This window comes from Lactuca serriola, chromosome 8, assembly GCF_051521515.1.
Source record: "Lactuca serriola cultivar US96UC23 chromosome 8, Lser_US96UC23_V15, whole genome shotgun sequence".
NCBI classification, from domain to species: Eukaryota; Viridiplantae; Streptophyta; class Magnoliopsida; order Asterales; family Asteraceae; genus Lactuca; species Lactuca serriola.
Genome location: NC_136415.1, coordinates 331,902,357 through 331,926,275, shown reverse-complemented (window position 1 = coordinate 331,926,275; position 23,919 = coordinate 331,902,357).

Below are 23,919 nucleotides of genomic sequence, written 5' to 3'. Positions count from 1 at the left end.
CTTCAGCAATCGGAGATACCTGAATGGAAGTGGGCGCGGATCACGATTGACTTCATAACCAAGTTGCCCAAGACAACAGGTGGTGTCGATACCTTATGGGTGATCGTTGACAGGTTAACCAATTCCGCACACTTCCTCCCTATCAAAGAGACTGACAATATGGAGAAACTAACAAGAACTTACATTAGGGAGATCGTACGATTACATGGTGTTTCCATATCCATTATCTCTGATAGGGATAGTAGATTCACTTCGAGGTTCTGGCAGTCGCTATAAAGATCCCTTGGAACGAGATTGGACATGAGTACAACATATCATCCGCAAACCAACGGACAAAGTGAGAGGACTATTCAAACCATGGAAGATATGTTGCGAGCCTGTGTGATCGACTTTGGGAAGGCATGGGATACTCGCTTACCCCTTGTCAAGTTTCCTACAACAATAGTTATCATACGAGCATAAAGGCTGCTCCATTTGAAGCCCTCTATGGCCGAAAGTGCAGATCCCCTCTATTTTGTGCTGAGGTGGGTGGCACCCAGTTAGCTAAAGGATGAGCTCCTGAAAGCACTCTCACAGGTCCGAAGATCATTCGTGAAATGACAGAGAAGATCGTTCAGATTCATGAACGATTGAAAGCCTCTAGAGAACGACAGAAAAGCTACGCACACAAAAGAAGGAAACCTTAGGAATTCCAGGTGGGAGACCCAGTTCTTTTGAAAGTCTCACCCTATAAGGGCTTGATATGCTTCGGAAAATGTGGAAACCTAAATCCAAGATACGTAGGGCCTTTCGAGATTCTCGCTAGAATCAGCCCTGTAGCTTACAAACTCAATCTACCCCGCGAACTCAATAACGTACATTCCACTTTCCACCTCTCGAACTTGAAAAAGTGCCTATCCGATGAGTGTAACATCCAGATTTTCAGAGGTATTATGGTGTGGGTTATTCTTGTGATTAAAGGAGAGACTCGACGAGTTAAGGTTCCAACTCGCCGAGTCGAGTTGGCTGTCTCCTGTGGATTTAATGAGTGGACTCGACGAGTCCGAGGAGGGACTCGTCGAGTAGGCGTTGGGCAGAGAAACCCTAATCTCTAGGGTTTGGGACCTATTTAAAGGTACTTATAGCCTCCTTGGCCCCTTCCCAACAGTGTCTTTGTCCCTTGAGAGAAACCATAGAGTTATTTATGAGCTAGAGATGAAAGAGGCTTATTGGAGGTCATTTCTTTGATAAGAAGATGAAGGGAGTTGCAAGGATCTTAGAGGAGAGTTGGTGGATCAGTCTCATCTTCATTTCAAGCTTCAGAAGTTGTACAACTCTTTCCTCCCATGTGTTTCAGATCCATATTGATGGGGTTTTGGGTGAATCCAAACCTTTTTTTCGAGTCAATTATAGATCTGGACCTTGTGAGGTCCAGAGATCCAGAAAGTAGGCAGCCATGAGTGAGTAACCTTGGAGCTTTGAAGCTACGGAGCTTCAATGGAGTCAAAATGGTGTATAGAGAAAAATACACCATGCATGAGCCTCAAGTTCAGACCTTTGCGTGACTTTTGGGTAGTAGGAGGTTAGATTTATGAGTTTGGGTTACAGATCTGACCTCAAATGGCCGAATGAGAAATCTGCGGGAGCCAACTTGCCGAGTTCATGGGTGACTCGACGAGTCGTAGCGGGTTTGACCGAGTAGTCTTAACCCAGTGTTGTCTCGCCGAGTTGGGAGTCAACTCGACGAGTTGAGTGAGTCCTAGGTAGAGTTCAGTTGATGCGAGGGGACTCGATGAGTCGCATGGGTGCACTCGACGAGTAGGATCAAATGTAGACTGTTGGCTTGAGCTTGACTTCTTTTGCCTTTGGGGTTTTGGTCAACATAAGTAATAGAGGACTTGGAAGGGTAAAATGGTATTTTACCCACATTAGAGAGTTCGAAAGAGAAGGAACTGCCTTCGATTATCTGAGTCGTGAAAAAGAGTTATTATAAGAGATATTCATCCTATGTGTGAGGCGGTGGCGAGTTCGAGATTCAAGTGTGAGGATAGTTGCTTTCTGCTTGCCAGGTGAGTCTTCTCACTAAACTTTACCTAGAGTAGTAATTAGAGGTATGTGATAGAGTATTTGTATGCTATTTATGTGATGTGATGCACTTCATTATTTCTATGTGATTTATGTTGTGTGTGTTTCAGAGTATACAGAGTTATGACCGAAAGGTCCACAGAGTTAGGAACAGAGGGTCCATAGAGTTATGACCAGAGGGTCCATCGAGTTATAGCCTCGAGTGGCTAATAGGTGTTTTATGTAGTATCTTGTGGAACTCACTAAGCTTCGTGCTTACCGTGTTATGTGTTATGTGTTTCAGGTTCTCAGGATCGCGGGACGGCACCGGTTGATTGTACACACCAGAGAAAGAGTTATGAGGATCCTGGATTATTAATTACGAAAACATGGAGTTATGTTTTGTGAATTGAACAAATGAGATTTTAATAAAATGTGTCATGAGGATTCATATGATTTTATATGAAAAAATTCTTTTGAAAATTTACGTTGTTACAATGAGACCGTTGTTATCTCACTCGACGAGATCGAGATCAATGAGAGACTCAACTTCGTGGAAGAACCTGTAGAGATCATGGATCGAGAGATCAAGAAAACGAAAAAAGTCGTATCCCGATAGTGAAGGTTCGCTGGAATGCCAAGCGAGGACCTGAATTCACTTGGGAGCACGAGGATCAGTTGAAACTGAAATATCCTCATCTTTTTACTTAGTTATTTGTAACTACTTATTTACTTAAACTCAAATTTCGGGACAAAATTCGCTCTAATGGGGGGATGATGTGACAACCCAAAATTTCTATCTTGTTCAGTCAATCAATTCAATCAAATTCAGCCTTGTTTCTGCTATTATTTAGCACTGTTTAGAGTCTGTTTGAGTGTTCTAAGTCTAGTATATTCATGAATCAGGTGTTAGGAGTTTACGGCCAAACCTTCATGTTTGGGCCGTAAATTCATGAGTTTGGCCGTGAACTCATGTTAAACACATGAGTTTACATCATTTTCCTCATTTCTTATCCATTTCAAGGCTAGAAACCCCATTTCTCTCTCAAGTATCATAATATCTTCATCCCGATCTTCCAAAAATGTAAGAATTATTTCTCTTGATGAGTTGTTACATCTCTTTATCTAGTGATTATACATGATTTCATCCATGAAATCTCTTCATTTGATAAATCTTCGAGTGTTCTTCATTTCACCAAGAGCATACACCAGTGTTCTTGGACCTTAAACACACTTACAAGCTTATTATAAGTAAGTACACTACTCTTAGCTTGTTATATGCTTGAATCACTTGTTAAACACTTAGAAAACATCAAGAAACTCAAGAACATGTGGTCTTTATGGCTAAGGCAATCACCTTGTGTCTTAAACACTAATAAGTGGTGCATTTGTGCCACCACTTCTTCCTAAGGCTTAGACTTTAACATAGAACACTTCCTAATGACTTGAAAGACCTTAAAACACAATTTGGTACAAGATACCATGAGTTTACGGCCGTAAACTCATGGGGGTTAACGCCTTGGCCGTAAAGTCATGTGAGACTTCCATGTTGGCCGTAAACTCCTTTGTGAGGCCATACTTCCCTCAGATGCAACCCTTTGGTACTTCTAGCACTTGAATTAAAGTGTTTTCCATATCCTAGGGTGTCTATACTTGCTTAATTGGTTGTTAATGATAGATTTTGAGGATTCTAACACTTCCTAAGTGTACATGCAACCCTAATAACCTTGGATCTATGTTTGTCTAATTATCACGCAAAATTGAATTCTAAGGTTATATTCCTATCTAGCATACATGGGGAACCATTTTTAACTTGAATGAAAGATAGAATAACTTACCTTGTTGTTGCGTATGTTCCTTGAAACCTTGTGAGCCTAGCACCCTAAGTGTGATGCCTCAAATGCTTCACACAACACCAAATGCTCTTGGAAAGACTTTTGAGAGAATACACACTTCTTAAAATCGGCCTAGCCCTCTTGTTTCATATGTCTAGCCGATTTTGGTGTAGTATGAGACTCTTATATAGTGTTAACATATCTAGGGTTACACCATGTAAACCCTAATGTGTCATGACTCTTCATTTCCATGACCCATGGGTTTGTAACTCCCATGGAACATCCATGGAGCATCCTATGGGTGGAACCCAACTTGATAATCCATGGAGCCTCTTAGCCCACTATACAAGATATGGATGATTTACATAATCAACCCATATATTTAATTAGTTATCTTTTGATCACTTAATTAATTCTAAATTAATTCTTGATCAAACAAATCAAATAATATTATTAATATATTAGAACTTATAATATATTAATAATCTCCAAGTGTTATTTCTCTCATTTAGTCTATCAATTGCATGGTGCCATGCAACCCAAATGGACCATGCCGGGTCGGGTCAAGTACTGACCAGAAATAGTTATGGACTTAGACACCTTATGCAACAGAGTCCCACTTGGATAAGTCTAATAACTATATCTCTAGTACTTCAGGAACCGACCGGCAATCGTAGCTCTTTCAAGGTCTCTCGGAACTGAGAAGATGATGATACGCCATTTAAGATATGTGATCATATAATCCTCTGTTCTAGATATCAGCCGGACAAATACATGGAACATTTTCTTACTTATTGTCCAGCAGTTTGTTTCCCGATTTCCGATTAGTTTGACAAAGAACTTAATTGAACACATCAACTTAGTTCTGATCGGGCCCGGTACATAGGTCAAAAAAAAATCATCGAGGGGCCCAGATATCAGCTTCTAATCCAAGAAGGAACAGATAAACTTCGACTCATATGTTTCTTCTACCACTCATTGAATTATACACAAAAGCACGTTTTATAACATCGAATTATCGATGCGTTTTTGTACAATCAATGCATAACCAACTCATAAGTAACAAATCATATCTCTAGGTTTGAAGACTTATATGATGTTACCGTCTCATGATCACTCGAGATAAATTCCATGAAGTGATTCCATTGAGCGTGGGTTGAGTCCAATGCTTAGAACTTATTAGCACTCATGATTGTTGTAGCCATGTCCAACACCTTAGAACTCTGCAACCAATCATGACAATCTTGATTCATACCTACTTCCGACATATGACCGACTGCGGAGGTTTCAATAATATGATATACCAAACATTATTATTCTGGAAGTCAAAACATGCAAATGAAATATAGTAAACAATCGAAAAGAGATAGCAACACTTTACTCATAAATAAAACACCTTTTATTCATCATCTAATGTCAATTACACTTTACAAAGTTCGAGGTTATCTAACTACTAAATCAAATATCATCCTTCAGCCCTATGCTCCGAGCATGCTGGAGATGCTTAACCCGAGTCAGTCCCTTCGTGAGGGGATCTGCTGGATTCTCATCCGATGATACCCTCTTTTCCATGAGGAGTCCTTCTTCTATTCGATGTCTGATAAAATGGTATTTTATGTCGATGTTTCTGGATCTCCCGTGATCCTTTGGTTCCTTGGCTAAGGCAACAACGCTTTCACTATCACAAAAAATTTCCATTGGCTCTTTAATAGCTGGTACAACTCCAAGGTCTCCAATGAAGTTCTTCAGCCATATTTCCTCCTTTGCTGCCTCGCTAGCTGCAATATACTCTGATTCACAAGTTGAATCAGCCAATGTCTCTTGCTTGGAATTTTTCCAAGAAATTGCTCCTCCGTTTAAGGTAAAGACCCAGCCTGACTGAGAGCGGAAATTATCCCTATCAGTCTGAAAGCTAGCATCACTATACCCTACAACCCTCAAGTCATCACTCCCACCAAAGGTAAGGACCCAGTCCTTAGTCCTCTGTAGGTACTTGAGGATATTCTTTACCGCAATCCAGTGTGCCTTGCCAGGTTTCCCCTGATACCTAGTAACCCTGCTCAGGGCAAAGGCTACATCAGGTCGAGTACACGTCATAGCATACATGATTAATCCTACAGCCGAAGCATAAGGTTTTCGACTCCTTTCTGCTGTCTCAGCCTCAGTGCTAGGGCTTTGTGTCTTACTCAATCTGGCGTTACTATGGATCGGTAACTCTCCTTTCTTGGAGTCCTGCATGTTGAATCTCTTCAGCACCTTAACCAATTAGGTACTCTGACTAAGTCCAATTAGTCTTTTACTCCGGTCTCTCAAGATCCTTATCCCTAGAATATAGGCAGCTTCTCCTAGGTCCTTCATAGAGAAACACTTCCCAAGCCAGGACTTAACTTCCTGCAGTGTTGGGATGTCATCTCCTATGAGTAGTATGTCATCCACATACAATACCAAAAAGCTAACTATACTCCCACTAGCCTTGACATATACACAAAATTCATCTTCACTCCTAGAAAAGCCAAATTCCTTGACTTTCTCATCAAAGCAAAGATTCCATCTGCGAGGTGCTTGCTTTAACCCATAAATGGATTTTTCAAGCTTACACACTCTATTAGGGTACTCGTTGCTGACAAAACCTTCTGGCTGACTTATGTAAACATCTTCAGCCAACTTTCCATTAAGGAAAGCGGTTTTGGCATCCATTTGCCATATTTCATAGTCATGAAATACAGCTATGGCTAACATAACCCTAATAGACTTAATCTTAGCCACTATAGAAAAGGTCTCATCATAATCAACTCCCGGAGTTTGTGAGAAACCCTTTGCAACCAGTCGTGCCTTATAAGTGTGTACTTTACCATCAATGTCGGTCTTCTTCTTGAAGATCCATTTGCACCCTACTGTATTACGACCTGGTACATTCTCAACCAAGTTCCAAACTTGATTGTCATACATGGATTGTATCTCGCTGTCCATTGCCTCTTTCCACTAGGCTGACTCAGGGCCTGCCATGGCTTCCGCGTAACTGTTAGGTTCATCCAGATCTATGAGGGTCTCATCACTGATAAGTGTATCACCTTCTACATTAATATGGAATCCATAGTAATGCTCATGTGCATTCCTAACCCTTGTGGAACGCCTCAGAGTTACATACTTGTCAATTGGCTCAACAAGAGTTTCCTCCTCAAGTTGAGTGCTAGGTTTTGAAGTTCCTTCACCGCTTGACTCTTGAATTTCTTCAAGATCAACTTGCCTCCCACTGTTTCCTTGGCTTATGAACTCTCTCTCTCTAAAGAAAGCCCTCCTAGCTACAAATACCACATTTTCACTAGGTCTGTCGAAGAGGTAACCAAAGGATTGTTGTGGGTAGCCGATAAAAATACACCTCTCGCTTCGAGGTTAAAGCTTATCATGAGTATCTCATCCAACGAAAGCCTCGCAACACCAAATCTTGATGTGGTCTAGTTTGAGTACTTTACCAGTCCACATCTCATGAGGAGTTTTGGCAACTTTCTTTGTTGGGACTAGATTAAGGATATGGGCGGCAGTCTCTAATGCATACCCCAAAAATGAGATTGGTAGCGAAGCTCGACTCATCATGGAACGAACCATATCCAACAAGGTTCGATTACGCCTCTTAGCCACACCATTCAACTGCAGTGTCCTGGGAGGTGTCAATTGTGAGACAATCCTACATTCCCTAAGATAGTCAAGGAACTCTGAACTAAGATACTCACCACCTCGATCGGATCAAAGCATCTTAATGTTCCTGCCCAATTGATTCTCGACTTCCTATTTTAATACCTGCATGGTTGGGTTTTACTTTCCCATCCTTCACATCTTGCTGGTATTTTGGGCAGTTTCGCTTCCAATGTGATTTTTCATGGCAATAGAAGCATTCAGCCTCTTTTGGGTCAGAAGAAGGAGTGACGAAACCTTTCTTGGTTCCAATTGAAGAAGAGCCATCAAGGGTAGTAGCCTTGGTACCCTTCGAAGGGCTCTTTCTCTTCTTCCCTCGACTTTTCCTGATTGCCAAAACCGGAGCGAAGTTTGGAGTAGGAGTGTTAACAACCGACTTCCCCTTAAGACCTGTTTCTGCGGTCTTGAGAAGACCCTGAAGTTTGCTGACTGTGACCTCTTCCTTATTCATGTGATATGTCATGCGGAATTGATCATAGCACGATGGTAAGGAGTGCAAAATGATATCTATTGCAAGCTCCTCAGGGAGTTCACATTAAGCTTCAACAACCGATCCACATACCTTTGCATTTTCTGCATATGGCTCGTGACAGATTCCCCGTCCTTCATCATGGTTGTTATCATGGAGTAGATGATTTCATACATCTCTTGTCGTGCACTTTGATGGTATATTTCCATCAGATCTTGGTGCATTTCACAAGGGTAGAAGTCTTCATAGGACTTTTGGAGTTCCGCTGTCATCGTGGCCATCATGATGCATGCCACTTTGGTAGCATCCCTTTCATGTGCCTGAAAGTCATCGATCTCCTGGGGAGTTGCAGTGCTCTCATCAATCTCCTTAAGCTCCTTGTCGAGGACATATTCTTTGTCCTCGTAGCGGGTAATCATCGTGATGTTTCTGATCCACTCATTGAAGTTGGATCCATCAATAGTGACTTTCCCACACAAGTTCATAAGGGTAAAGGAGCCATTAGGATTAGAGCCAGAAGCAGCATTGTTTGAAGACATGTGAAGGAAGAGGACAAGATTAGTTTAGATATTAAGAGAGTCCTTAATAAAACACCCAAATGTAATATTAAGGCTAGGATCCAATCACAATATATTATAACTTAGAAGAGGTATGCCATAATCCAAGCTATAACATATTTGAAAGTTAGGTGAATGGCAATTCACCAATTTCCACCACGAAAACCGAAATATTAAATATTAGGTTTTTGATTGGTTCTTAGAAATTCCTAGATTCTTTTGAGATTCAATGTACTTTTCAAAGGCATGTTTCAATCTCGAGTTTTCCCTCCAAGTTTTGTGATTGGGATACCGAGGATCACAAAACAAAGTGTGAAGTAACCATGCAAATCACTTGATACCCTTAAAGTTTATCACTCAATCGATGTGCCGGTAAACCACACACGCTCCACCGATACTATGATAAACCTTAAGTCAACCTTTACCCACCTTGTTAAGTCCAAGTTAGTGTGCCGGTTAACCACACACGCTCCACCAACGACTTAACCAAAGTGTAAAGTGTAATTTCATGGATTAGCACCTTTTCACATTTTTCCTAAAGTAACTAAGATTGGGAATTTAATAAAAACATTTAGTTACTTTATAATATTCATCATACTTTTAATTAGAATTTATAAGTCCTTGTCCAACCCGTTAGGCTAACGACCCTCCACCAGTCAAGCCAGCGGTGGGTGAGAGTGGACACCCATTAAGTTGCCATTTTATAGGCAACAACCTTATACCCACCTTATAGACCGACTTCGTGAATGAGGCGTACTAGCGGTAAGACGACTTTGATCTTATACATATATATATATATATATATATATATATATATATATATATATATATATATATATATATATTATTCACTTATAATATTATAAGTATAAGGGTTGAATTTTAACTTTTAAAATTCTAAGGGTTGGAACTAAAGTTTTAACATGACTTTACTTATTCCAAAACTTGAGGGCAAGTTTTGTAAACTTTCAAAACTTTTCATTTCTTGTAACTTATAAGTTTATTAGGGTATTAAAAATGAAGACTCTTCATTTTATAACCCATGTGTTCTTTTAATGGTTTTAAAGCAAAGTGACTTTTGGTTTTCCATAACTTGAGGACAAGTTATGGACTCCATTAAAACACATAATGATCAAGAATTAATCTACCACATAGGTTACAAACAATTCCTATGATCATCTAAACATCATAAGATCAAGAACATGAACATGATCACTTTCATGAATAAAATTTACACTTAAAACTTTGTAATTTTGATAACTTGTTGTTGTAAATGGATTAGCCAGGACATTACACCATCTAAAACAAGTTTTCAAGTACCAAAATAGTTTCGGGTAATGTTTGTAGTCCATTTCCAGCAACTAAAGTCGAAAATCTGCATTCTGAGGCTCCTACTCGCCGAGTGCATGAACGTACTCAGCAACTAGGATGAAGATACACATGAACTCGGCGAGTCCCCCCATGGACTCGGCGAGTTCATCAGGCTGATTGCACAAAATCGACTTTTTTCAACAATTTAGCACAAATAACAAAGAAACAAGCCTAGATTCTGATACCACCGATGGGTTTTGAGCATTCTATCACTTCCTAAGTGTACATGCAACCCTAATAACCTTGGATGTATGTTTGTCTAATTATCATGCAAATTTGAATTCCAAGGTTATATTCCTATCTAGCATACATGGGGAACAATTTTTAACTTGAATGAAAGATAGAATAACTTACCTTGTTGTTGCTTATGTTCCTTGAAACCTTGTGAGCCTAGCACCCCAAGTGTGATGCCTCAAATGCTTCACACAACACCAAATGCTCTTGGAAAGACTTTTGAGAGAATACACACTTCTTAAAATCGGCCTAGCCCTCTTGTTTCGTATGTCTAGACGATTTTGGTGGAGTATAAGACTCTTATATAGTGTTGACACATGTAGGGTTACACCATGTAAACCCTAATGTGTCATGACTCTTCATTTCCATGACCCATGGGTTTGTAACTCCCATGGAGCATCCTATGGGTGGAAACCATCTTGATAATCCATGGAGCCTCTTAGCCCAATATACAAGATATGGATGATTTACATAATCAACCCATATATTTAATTAGTTATCTTTTGATCACTTAATTAATTCTAAATTAATTCTTGATCAAACTAATCAAATAATATTATTAATGTATTAGAACTTATAATATATTAATAATCTCCAAGTGTTATTTCTCTCATTTAGTCTATCCAATTGCATAGTGGCATGCAACCCAAATGGACCATGCCGGGTCGGGTCAAGTACTGACCAAAAATAGTTTTGGACTTAGACACCTTATCCAATAGTTAAATCGGTACCTAGATACATATATGTATCATTATATGATAAATAGGATTCGTGTGTGTGCTCAAGTCTTCACTTGATACTTAGCGTCTTATACCAACCGTTCCTCCAAACCACTCACTACAGGTGAGTTAATACCCCTTAATCTACCTTTTAAATGATTTTAATTTCTTATAGGGGGAATACATGTTGAAACATTATAGTAATTATATCAATCACATGTGATTAATAACTACCAAACAATGGATTTGCTATACTTTTAGCTGTTTTATCAATCAAACTACTTTTAAATGATTATCAAACTCTTTTACATGTTAAACTCTTTATCAAACTTGTTCTTACATGACAAACCTTTTCCTTTAACTCTTTTACACTTATATATTGTCAAAACGATGTCTAATGCATATATAGTTATATAAGTAAGGTTTGAAGGGCTTAGGACTGATAACACACTTTTTTTCATGTTCCTTGTTTGGTTGTGGACTTAGAGTACCATGTTATTTGTTTGAGTGTCGTTTGATCCATACTTATATATTATGTATATATGTATAGACATAAAGGATTTTATGTCAGTTCAGTAAATTCAGTTATACAAACAATTCTACTAGTAAACTGTAATAGGTATAATTTAGGAAGATACTACTCATTATTTTTAGTACAATGAAACATCCAAAGAGTTAGTTCATACATGAGTCAATACTTACTATATGAGAAACAAAACATACTATATGAGAAACAAAACATACTATAAGAGAAACAGAACATACTATATGAGAAACAGAACATAGTAAATGAGAAACAAAGAGAACATACTACATACTAGACAGAGAGAACATACAATACTCTAGTACATACATTCCATATAAAAGTATACAATAACATAAATGTGAACTAGGGATGTTATTCGGGTCGGAACCGAACCGAACCGACCCGAACCCGAATAAACCGAAAACCGAATAAGGGTAATTGTATGAACCGAAAACCGAACCAAATAAGCAATACGGGTTCGGTTCGGTTCGGGTATTATTCGGTTCGGTTCGGTTCCGACCCGAATAACCCAAATAACATGTAGAAGATGATTAAGGAGCCAAATAACCCGAATAAACCGAATAACATTTACAAATAACATTTACAATGTGATTATAAATATTGTATTTTGTATGACTTGAATGGAGTTTGATCATAGTAGAAACTAGAAAACAACGATGATGAGACGATTATTTTTTCCAGACGCAAGGGTCGACTTTTTTTTCTTATCGTGAATAGACTTTGAAGTTTGAAATTTGAACCGGTGATGATCGATCAATGAGTCCAGGTTATCTTAATTCGCAAGGGTAGTAGCCGCAACTGTCGATCAAAGAGTAATGTCGCAAGGATGAGAAAAACCTCAATCGATCAAAGAAGTAATGTCGTTAAATCATCGATTTGGTGTAATACGGATGATCGAATTCGATTGCGTTGATTTTTTTGGTGTATTACGTGGGTTTTGTTGGGTAAGAATCGATAGAAAAGAAGATCGAATAAGCAATCATATTCGGTTCGGTCCTTTTGGACCGAATAAGCCCTTATTCGGGTAACCCGAACCGAATAACCCGAAAACCGAATAACCCGAAAACCGAATAAGCCTTATATAGATACCCGAAAACCGAATCGAATTGCTTATTCGGGTCTAATTCGGTTCGGTCCGGTTCGATTTCCGGTTCGATTCGTGTTTTCGAGCCAAATTCTCATCCCTAACGTGAACCATTATTTGTGGCATGGCATCACTGCCATGGCTCGATTTGTATTAAAGTCTCCCGGAGGTTGAGCGTGAATTTGTGTATAGATCTATACTGGACTGACTATCCTACACCTTGTTGTTATCTATAGTGGGACTTGCAAGTATACGGCTGCCAAATGTAATTTCTTCCGACGTCTTTCATCATCGTGTTATGAGTCGAAAGTATGGTGCAACCATTTCACATTATACCTTAAATAACAATTGGTTTAAGGCAGACAGTACAGCAGCAGTTACTATAATACAACACTACAGTACTATTATTATTTCACTATTACATTCAAATTGTGATCTTATCACATAAACGGTAATGTAGAAACTATATTTTTGGTTAATGATGGTCACACTTGGGAAAATACACACTCATACAAGAAACAAACATACAGAACATTTGATTCCTTGGTAGAAGGCTACATTTAGTAGAAAATATTCGATTTTCTAGGAGATACAAACATTAACTACAACATTTACAAACTTATACATCAAAAACATACAAACATTTTCATACAAACAATGACACTAAAATTCTTATGAACTCACCAGCTTTAAAACTGATAAACTCTTTCAAAATAACTTGTATTCTCAGGTCATTAGTAGAAAGGTAACGATGCCATGTTTTGAGAAGATGGAGCTCGTTCAAGACTCATCTCTTATTTTAATTTACATTTTTGGTGTCTTATAAACATCACAGAACACACTTGTATTTAATTATATTATTAATGCAATGGATGACGTTGTTGCTTGTTTACTACTATGCTTTGTTGTGATACTGTACATGACATCCTCCACCCCTGAACATTTCTAGCGTTCCGATTTTGGGGTGTGACATGGACAGTCTCCATCCTGAAGTTCATATTAGAAGTCATACTTGGTTCATCAATCAGAGCTTCGCGTATACGAGTCGTATATAATTAAGACTAAAAAGGCAGTCGAATATATGATTCTTCTCTAAGCTCACATCCAAACAAGGAAAAGAAGTTAAAGCGGAATCATCAATTCTAAGCCTGTAGAACCTTAGTTATATACCACCCTTGCGTATACATTCCTCAGTGATATATTAACCTTACGGGTCTTCGGATTGAACATGACGTACTGTACGAGTGGTATTCCGAGGAGGTTTGCTGAGGTTTCTTTGGGAAGGATACGAAACATAAGATACTCTATGCATGAGGACCTCGGAGTTATGGAATGATGACTTCGCTAGAAAAGCGATTATGGGGAAAAGAATTTTCGCATGAAACTAGCATTGTGAGAATCGAATTGACACAAGTTAAATGATAATGTCGATCTACTCGGAATAAAAGGTATTAGACTAGTTCAGAAAGGTGTTACAAAAACACAATGGTGCAACTTTTGGCAGAGTTTCAGTAATTAGTTTTATCTATGAAACTACTGCTGCGAACAAGGTATACTACAAAAAGCAAGTCCACGCAGCACGAGGGTCCATGGACTGATGGGATCTCACAGAAAGATATGACATGACTTACACTAGTTTTTAACAGTTTATAAGTCTACTCTATCGAAACACACTAGTATTTCAACGTGGGTCCGGAGTAGTCTCTTCTGCAGGAGTGATCCCTAGTATCTTCCCGTCTGCGCCAGAGTTCTTTGTTATCAGACAATCTTTCTTGAGATGTCCAATCTCACTGCATATATGACATATCTTGTAACAACCCGGAATTTCATCTCACATCTTGTAACCCTTTTCGTAATCCATTTCGATCAACCAATCGTCGTTTCCAAAATCCGATTCCGATTTCGTCGTTTAATTAAGTCATTAATTTATATTAATTTAAAATGACTTAATGGGTGTCTTAATGCAATTAGAAATCATTTTAGCACCCCATAATAGTTATCGGAATAATTCTAGAATCGACCATATCGGGTTACGACAATTTGGTCGGGTGCGACCAAAAGCCCCACCTAACGCCGGTATCGGGTAAAATTCCGCCGTGTCCAATTCCTAAACACTATATAAAGGACTCAAAGCTTCCATTTGAAGCTTTTGGCCATCTTTCCTTAATCACTTTCCAACCTCTCTCCTCCTTCATAATCAAGGTCCAAAAACAAAGATTTAAGGCTCCAAATCAAAGAGGTAACATCCCTAACTTGTTATCTAACCTCTTTAGCCTTCAAATTGATGTTTAAACAAGGATTTAGGACCAGGAACAAGTGTTTACGGCCAAGGCACATGCTTGGGCCGTAAACACATAAATGTGGGGTTTTAGAGCCATTTAACCCTTCCAAATCATTGTTGGGACTTAGATACGACTTTCAGGCTTTCTGTCACACCCCAAAACCGGAACAGCGGAAACGTTCGGGGGTGGAGGATGTTATGTCAAGTATCACGAGATATGTATATGGTAAGCAAGTAATGAACAACCATTTCATTTAGAAAGAAAGTGTTTACAATGTATGTGTTCACAAAACATAGAAGTCATAAACAAATAACAAAACAAGACTTGAAGCTATAATGCTCCATCTTCTGAAGTCCCAGCACGAGCACCTGTATAATAGTCTCCTGAGAATACAAGTTATTTGAAACAGTTGATCAGCAATTAAGCTGGTGAGTTCATAAGATTTAGTGATGTGAGTAAGCAGTAAAATGTGGAAAAAGTATATGTAAAAGTAATGTAAGTTGTAAGTTCTGCTTTGAAATGATCGCATGTTCCTCTAGAAAATCCTATATTTCCTACTTTAATGGAAGTTAAGTAAAATGACACTACAAGCCTTTCTATGCATACTAAGTGGGTACAAGTTATATATACTTGGAGTAAACAAACAATCGATTGTGCACATCTGCCCTCAACTTACAACCCAACGGGGTACAGTGAGTAAGGCGGATAACACACATTCCATTGGTTGTTAGATCATGGTCATATGTAACCATGGTGTATTCACTTGTTACTCATGGAGTTATTTGTAATGGTTCCTTTAAAGTAACCATGGTGTATTCACTTGTTACTCATGGAGTTATTTGTAATGGTTCCTTTAAATCTAATGGAGAGTTCCTTTTAAGAAATCCTATATTTCTTATGATAAAATATTGACTATGGTGATTACTTTTATAATAGCTTTGTTTATACTGCTATATATAATTTGATATCGGGTAGATAGTAGATTGGGTGACCTCGGTGTAAGCCCACATCCAACGGGAACAGGACATACAACGAAGAGCACACATCCTACTAGCTGTCGGATACTAGTCTTATATATAAACATGGTGTATAAACTAAGGTATTATAGAGTTAACTCACTTAAAGTCTTTAAAACTGTACTGGCTTAATAAAATGGATTAAGCCCTTAACTGGGAAATCGCTAGTTTTGTATATCAAAAGTACTGACTTTGAAACGAAAGTTTTGTACTAGAAAAACTGTGAATTGACTCTGTGTCCTATGACCTGATCCATACCTGGTACCCTTATGATGACTTAATGTATACTAAGCGTACATATATATAGATTTGGGTAGATAATAGATTGGGTGACCTCGGTGTAAGCCTACATCCAACGGGAACAAGACGTACAACGAAGAACACGCATCCTATTAGCTGTCGGCATCTACTTAACATATATGTATCCTATAGTGTATACATTACGGAATCATAAGGTTAGCATCATGGTCCTAACTTTTAAAAGTAGCCTTCTACCAAGACTCGATTGTTTTGAAAGCAGTCTTCTACCAAGACTCTACTGTTTTGAAAGCAGTCTTCTACCAAGACTCTACTGTTATGAAAGCAGTGTTCTACCAACACACTACTATTCCTTTGTCAACTGTAAGGTACATTCTCCTTAGTTTATAACCTACCTCGATTAGAGAATAGATCAACCTTCAAGTGTTACCAACACTTTATGAAAGTAATGGGAGAAAGTGAGTACCCTGATGTCGTTTGTAATGACATACGGAGGTACTGTCAACCTAAAAACATAAGTGTGTTTTATTACGGTCATAATGTGAAATATAGAACCCATACTAACCCGCTCTCATGTATGGAGATTGAGGGAACCAAATGCGACCTGAGCAAATCCATGCAAGCCGTGTAATTCACATTAAAGTTAGATCTTGTCTGCGTGTTATCATGCTATAGCAAATCATCTTTTTAGTTATGTTCTGTTCTGTTCTGTTCTGTGTGTGCTTCATTGTACTAGAAGTAATGAATAGCATTCTCCTAAATCATACCTATAATAGTTTACTAATGTTCTAACTGGACTGATACTGAAAAGACTCATTTATCTAAAAAGTTATGCTTATACTTTAAAAATGGATTTTTGTATAACTATAAAGTAACATAACCCTTAGAAGAGTTTTGAAATGTTTTAACAACTTATAAATAACATAAGTAACATTTTGAAAGAATGATTAACAACAATTAATTACACAATTATCATTGTGTTCAACTTGTATTCCCCCCTTAAAACAATTAAAATAGTTAAAAGATTCATTACGGGGTATGAACTCACCTGATGTGGGTGATTCAAACGGGTATGCGCGTACGGATGAGAAGTTCCACAAATGAATTTCCAAGACACAATAAGTCCTAAATGATAGTAAGGACACATAATGACATGAATATAGTGTTTATAAACAACTATATGAAAGGAAACACCTTCCGGGACTAGGAAACACCTTCCGGGGCTAGGAAACACCTTAACCAAGTGTTGGAATCACATGTGATTCAACCTAGGAGGGTATAAAGGCACTTAAATGAGTTTACTACCATGATTTCATGGCCCAAGGGAGTTTACGGCCGTAAACTCATGGTTACTCATGGGTTAGTGCAAGTTTGAAGTCTAGGGGTGATTTAGGGACATTAGCTTTAACCTAGGATGAGAAAGACCAAATCTTTTGGCACTTTTGGGCTGTTTACGGCACAAATGAGTTTAAAATCGTAAACTCATGGCCAAATATTCTTATGAGGGTCCTAAAGGTCATAAAGAAGCATTCTAAATTCATGCCTAAGCCCTTGGAAGTGTTTGTGGCATCAAAATACCTCTACTTTGAGTTTACGGCCCAAAGACCATTTGGTTGGAGCTTGCGGCCGTAAACACTTATGGGAGATGATATTTTGGTTGTTTTGGGTCCTAAACAGATATAGGTAAAGTTCTATGCTTGTCTCTTGGGCTATGGAAGGCATTTAGGGTATTTTGGCACTCTAAAATGGAGTTCACGGCCCAAGAACTTCCTTGGCCGTGAACTCACTTTTGGTCCTTGATTTTAATTGATTTTGATTCCTAAACATGTTAAGGTTTGTCCCATGTTTGGTTTCCAAGGTCTAGGGATCATTGGGCACACTTTGGCCCATGAAATGGAGTTTACTCCCCAAGGTGTTCTTGGGCGGTAAACTCACAGATCTTGGTGTTTTCCTATGATTTCTAGTGTATTAAGCATATATAAAGCTTTAAAACAACACTAGATAGAAGTACTCACGTTCCGGAACAAAAGTCCAAAGATCCTTGAGAGAGAATTTGGCTTTTCTCTAGTTGGAATTGTAACTAATGAATAATTTGGTTCAGAATCCTATATATAGTCCTGGGATTTTTGGCAGAAAATATTTTATTCTCGGATAGAACTCTAATATCATAGAGTTTTGGAATAACAAAGTTGCACAAGACCGAAGTGCAACCTCTCTCCTGATATCTCCTTAAGTGTAAATCCTGAGTTGCTCAAACTTATCCCAAAAGTTTGAAAGGTAGCAGAAACAGACTTGGCTTCTATTGAAGTGGAAATTTTTGGGTTGTCACATCATCCCCCCGTTAGAATGAATTTCGTCCCTAAATTAGTTCTCTTAGCATTACTACTGGGGTTGCGCTCCTCTGATTTGCGGAATACTCACTCGTAGACCTGACAACTTGCCCTAGTGTTCTTGATAGGATTCATACTTGGTCCTTCTATCATTACCTCGTGTATACAAGCCGTATATAATTAGGATTAGTAGGACTGTCGGATGTGCGACTCTGTTCTAGGTCCACAACTCAACGGAGAACAGGAGATAGGGTGGAAACACACATACTAGATCCGTAATCATACTCATATACCACCCTCGCGTATACACTAAATAATAATAGGGGGGCTATATTCGTCCTTAGCCTCTGTGCTAGAACTTGGTCTGCTGGACGAGTGGTATGTCGTCACGGTCTGCGGACATCTGTCGATAAGGCTTCGGAGGACAAAGCACTCTTCGCACGGGTACTTCGGGGTTTGCAATGCGAAAGATAAAGTTTAGGTTTAGGTCGGACCTTTTATACGAATGATGAAAGTTTCGAGAACTTGTCGATCGAGGCGATAGAAACATATGAACTCAGTATGGTGAGGACCACGCCAACTCATGACGAAAGGAAAACAACGGACTCTATATTGAACAAAGTTTTGGTAAAATGAAAGAAACATATGATAAACAATGATGTATCCCTGGTATGATTTGTATTCTACTTCTAGTATGTTCAACAATGTACTCCTTTCAACTGATCTCGAGTTTCCTGTTTTCTATTTTGAAATCAACACTCCTATTTATCGTACCGCTATGTGCGCATACATACAAATAAAAGTGATTTAATAACTTAGGGGATACTTTTATACCATGATACCCCATGGTACCACTACCATCGCCTGTCATATACTCATATACAAGTTGTGAATACTTAAGATGAGCCAGGCAGTCGACTGAGCATCTCTGCCTCAAATCCTCAACCAATTAAGGAAGGAGACCTAAGCAGAGTCACTCACTCTAAGTCTTCAACCTCTCAGTTGTGCACAACCTAGATGTATATGGTGAGCCATAATAGCTTCCCTAAGGGATCCTTTAGTTCTCCTGAATATTACAACCTATTTCAACGTGTGGGTTGTTATTGTTACTTTTAAGTGTTATCCCCAAATTTTAATCTTATATGAATATAAATTAATTTTTAAAAGTAAATACTATTTTGAAAACGTACCACTACTCGTCGACGACTCTGGGGTAGATTCTCCTGCGGTGATCATCAGAATACGTCCATACGCGCCTGAGTTCCTGATTATCGGGCAGTCCTTCTGACGGTGTCCAGTCTCACCACAGCCATAGCAGGCTTGGTTTTCTTCAGTTCCGAGGACTTGAGAGATCAGTTGAGCCGGTGCCCTACAGTAACGGACTGTGTGTCCTTTTCTATGGCAGTTCAAACACTGCATTTCTCGACACACTCTAGTGTGGTGAAAGTTGCACTTTCCACACTTTGGAAGGTTTCCAGCATAACGACTAGCAGATGCTGAAGCAGCAGGCGTCGTAGCGGCGTACATAGTACTCGCTTGTTGCTCTTGTGGGATGTCTTGTGTTGTTCGCTTCTTCTTTCTCTTGTTCTCCGACTCTTGATTATAGTCCTCTTCCCTTGATGACTCGGGAATAGGTACTTTTACACTGTGGCAGACTCCATGATCGATGAGTCGCTGAGCCAAGCGTTTAGCACTATCGAACGTGGCTGGGTTAGAAGATAACACATTTCCTTGGGTTGGATCAGTCAGACCCCAAATGTATCTCTCTATCTTCTTCTTTTCCGAGGTAATCATCCCGGGGCATAGAGCTGCTAGTTCGCTGAACCGGTCCGTGTAGGTCACTATGTCCGAGCCGACCATAGTGAGATCCCACAGCTCTTGTTCTAGTTTTTGAATCTCGCCTAACGGGCAATATTCTTCCCGCGTTAACTCCTTTAGGTTTTCCCAACCTATGGAGTTTGCCACTGATAGGGTCAGTGACTTAACATGGCTGTGCCACCATGTTAGGGCCTTGCTGTCGAAGGTGCAGGCAGCAAACTTCACTTTGCTTCCTTCGGGGCATAAACAGATTTCGAAGACCGACTCTGTTTTCTCGAACCATTGCAGGAGGGCAATGACTCCTTCAGTACCTTTAAACGACAGTGGTTGACATCTGGTGAAGTACTTGTAGGAGAACACTCCCTGGCGCACAGGGACCTCACCTTGAGTAGAATCGGTAGGCGCTTCGCCTCCACCTGTACTGGTGGAGTGATATTGTGCCATGGTTGTTGCCACAGCCGCGGCCACTGCAGCGTTCAGAGTTGCTGCATCGATTTGTGGAGAAGGTATGGGAGTTATCGGAGTAGCGTGTCTGGGTGATCTGCGAGGAGGCATCTTTGCTAAAAGAAAACAAAGATGAGACGGAATAAGTCTATAGCAACGGACACAAGCCGAAAGCTGACAAGACACAGTTATCCTAGTCTGGATGTATCGGGTCCTGACTTCCACAGGGTTCTAGAAGCAATTCATAAATGAGTCTATACCAAATAAACTCTATGAATTTGAAATAACTATCCTCGAATGAATACCTGTTTCTTGAATAACTATTACCAGTTGCATGTATGAAAATAATTCTAACACATGAAATGTGAGCAGTGTTTCCACTCGCTCGCAAATTTAACCTAGTTAATATTTTATTAGTGTGACGCGTAAGACATTTTTGGTTACTTCGGCTGATCTTTCCTTGAAATCTTCTCATTGGTTTGTCCTTGTTCCTCCTGAACTCTTCTGTTGTCTACTATGAGGAAGTGGTTACGTTTATCTGGGCTTGTCGTGCGAGAATGAAAGTGACTAAAGAACCTATGAGCTTTAAGGTAACTTTATGGGGTGATCCTTACAGAATCTTCCTATAATTATACTAGGTATACTAGCTGGTATTGTATATAATTGAAGATCAAATAGACCTTCGAACAATTGATCCCACCTCAACACTACTTCCTTAAAAGGAATGGATAGCGAAGCGTCGGTCACAGATTCTATGTCTATAAGGTCTTGATTATATATAAAACTTTATGAATATACCCTGTAAGATTATAGACTTATCCACAAGGGTCTTTTAAGTTATCACATAGGTTATGTATCTGGACTAAAATACTCCTATAGTATCCTAACGTAATGTACTTGGTATGATCTAAAATCGTTATCGCGGTATAGTATCATAGAATACTCCCATAGTACTCTAAATCTAACTGTACTTGTTCTGGCGTTCTCTTGACTGGTGTTCTGGTAAGTTTTAACCCTGTTGCAACACCCCATCATTCCCAAACACATGTTGGTCACATCTCGAATGAATATAGTTGATCAGGCTATATTGATCCTAGCTATGATTACATAACTGTTCAGGTTGACGAAAGTGTCCAACCTCTAAATACTTTTATTTTTGTTCTCCTCATGATCCTAGTTCTATTATGTACATGTATGAGCAAGTAGGTATATTTTCATAACTTGAAGTTATACTCCAACTATATCATTATCCAGAGCACTTAAGCCCCATTGTATTTATAAACATATATCTTTTATTGGTTGATATACTTAGTTCACTATAAACAATGCTCTGATACCAATCTGTCACACCCCAAAACCGGAACGGCGGAAACGTTCGGGGTTGGAGGACGTCATGTCAAGTATCACAAGATATGTATATGGTAAGCAAGTAATGAACAACCATTTCATTTAGAAAGAAAGTGTTAACAATGTATGTGTTCACAAAACATTGAAGTCATAAACAAATAACAAAACAAGACTTGAAGCTATAATGCTCCATCTTCTGAAGTCCCAGCACGAGCACATGTCTAATAGTCTCCTGAGAATACAAGTTATTTGAAAGAGTTGATCAGCAATTAAGCTGGTGAGTTCATAAGATTTAGTGATGTGAGTAAGCTGTAAAATGTGGAAAAAGTATATGTAAAAGTAATGTAAGTTGTAAGTTCTGTTTTGAAATGATTGCTTGTTCCTCTAGAAAATCCAATATTTCCTACTTTAATGGAAGTTATGTAAAATGACACTACAAGCCTTTCTATGCGTACTAAGTGGGTACAAGTTATATATACTTGGAGTAAACAAACAATCGATTGTGCGCATCTGCCCTCAACTTACAACCCAACGGGGTACAGTGAGTAAGGCGGATAGCACACATTCCATTGGTTGTTAGATCATTTTCATATGTAACCATGGTGTATTCACTTGTTACTCATGGAGTTATTTGTAATGGTTCCTTTAAATCTAATGGAGAGTTCCTTTTAAGAAATCCTATATTTCTTATAATAAAATATTGACTATGGTGATTACTTTTATAATAGCTTTGTTTATATTGCTATATATAATTTGATATCGGGTAGATAGTAGATTGGGTGACCTCGGTGTAAGCCCACATCCAACGGGAATAGGACATACAGCGAAGAGCACACATCCTACTAGCTGTCGGATACTAGTCTTATATATAAACATGGTGTATAAACTAAGGTATTATAGAGTTAACTCACTTAAAGTCTTTAAAACTGTATTGGCTTAATAAACTGGATTAAGCCCTTAACTGGGAAATCGCTAGTTTTGTATATCAAAAGTACTGACTTTGAAACGAAAGTTTTGTACTAGAAAAGCTGTGAATTGACTCTGTGTCCTATGACCTGATCCATACCTGGTACCCTTATGATGACTTAATGTATACTAAGCATACATATATATAGATTCGGGTAGATAATAGATTGGGTGACCTCGGTGTAAGCCTACATCCAACGGGAACAAGATGTACAGCGAAGAACACACATCCTATTAGCTGTCGGCATCTACTTAACATATATGTATCCTATAGTGTATACATTACGGAATCATAAGGTTAGCATCATGGTCCTAACTTTTAAAAGTATCCTTCTACCAAGACTCGATTGTTTTGAAAGTAGTCTTCTACCAAGACTCTACTGTTTTGAAAGTAGTCTTCTACCAAGACTCTACTGTTATGAAAGCAGTCTTCAACCAAGACTCTATTGTTCCTTTGTCAACTGTAAGGTACATTCTCCCTAGTTTATAACCTAACTCAATTTGAGAATACATCAACCTTCAAGTGTTACCGACACTTTATGAAAGTAATGGGAGAAAGTGAGTACCCTGATGTCGTTTATAATGACATACGGAGGTACTGTCAACCTAAAAACATAAGTGAGTTTGTTACAGTCATAATGTGAAAGATAGAACCCCTACTAACCAGCTCTAATGTATGGAGATTGAGGGAACCAAACGCGACCCGAGCAAATCCATGCAAGCCGTGTAATTCACATTAAAGTTAGATCTTGTCTGCGTGTTATCATGCTATAGCAAATTATCTTTTTAGTTATGTTTTGTTCTGTTCTGTTCTGTTCTGTTCTGTGTGTGCTTCATTGTACTAGAAGTAATGAATAGCATTCAACTAAACTATACCTATAATAGTTTACTAATGTTCTAACTGGA